Below are 1,312 nucleotides of genomic sequence, written 5' to 3'. Positions count from 1 at the left end.
TGTCAGTTGAATGTTATCCTGAACTTTTGTTTGGGTTGTCAGTGGAATGTGATTCTGAACTTTTGTTTGTAATGTCAGTAGAATGTGATTCTGAACTTTTGTTTGTAATGTCAGTAGAATGTGATTCTGAACTTTTGTTTGTAATGTCAGTAGGATGTGATTCTGAACTTTTGTTTGTAATGTCAGTAGAATGTGATTCTGAATTTGTGTTTGAAATGTCAGTTGAATGTTATCCTGAAGTTTTGTTTGTAATGTCAGTTGAATGTTATCCTGAACTTTTGTTTGTAATGTCAGTAGAATGTTATCCTGAACTTTTGTTTGTAATGTCAGGTGAATGTTATCCTGAACTTTTGTTTGGGTTGTCAGTGGAATGTTATTCTGAACTTTTGTTTGTAATGTCAGTTGAATGTTATCCTGAACTTTTGTTTGTAATGTCAGTTAAATGTTATCCTGAACTTTTGTTTGTAATGTCAGTTGAATGTTATCCTGAACTTTTGTTTGGGTTGTCAGTGGAATGTTATTCTTAACTTTTGTTTGTAATGTCAGTTGAATGTTATCCTGAACTTTTGTTTGGGTTGTCAGTGGAATGTTATTCTGAACTTTTGTTTGTAATGTCAGTGGAATGTTATCCTGAACTTTTGTTTGTAATGTCAGTTGAATGTTATCCTGAATTTTTGTTTGGGTTGTCAGTGGAATGTGATTCTGAACTTTTGTTTGTAATGTCAGTAGAATGTGATTCTGAACTTTTGTTTGTAATGTCAGTAGGATGTGATTCTGAACTTTTGTTTGTAATGTCAGTAGAATGTGATTCTGAATTTGTGTTTGAAATGTCAGTTGAATGTGATTTTGTACTTTAGTTAGTGTTGTCAGTGGAATGTGATTCTGAATTTAGTTTGTAATGTCAGTAGAATATGATTCTGAACTTTTGTTTGTGCTGTCAGTGGAATGTGATTCTGAACTTTTGTTTATGTTTTCAGTGGAATGTTATTCTGAGTTTTTGTTTGTAATTTCAGTTGAATGTAATTCTGAAATTTTTGTTTGTAATGTCAGTGGAATGTGATTTGAATTTTTGTTTGTAATGTCTATGGAATATGAGAACTGATGTTTGTTGATGGTTTTTTCGTGAGGCGATAGACACTAATATATTATGATGTTCAGCTAAATTTTAATTTAAAACTAAGAAAATGTTCTTCCTTGATCCCGATATGAAAATAATATCAAAAGATTAAAGGGAAAAAATATCATAATTTGACATTTGCTACAGTATGTCCAGACATATTACCAAAAGCCCTCCATCTCTGTGTCGCGAGTT

This window comes from Argopecten irradians, chromosome 2, assembly GCF_041381155.1.
Source record: "Argopecten irradians isolate NY chromosome 2, Ai_NY, whole genome shotgun sequence".
NCBI classification, from domain to species: Eukaryota; Metazoa; Mollusca; class Bivalvia; order Pectinida; family Pectinidae; genus Argopecten; species Argopecten irradians.
Note: the sequence above shows the minus strand (reverse complement) of the source record.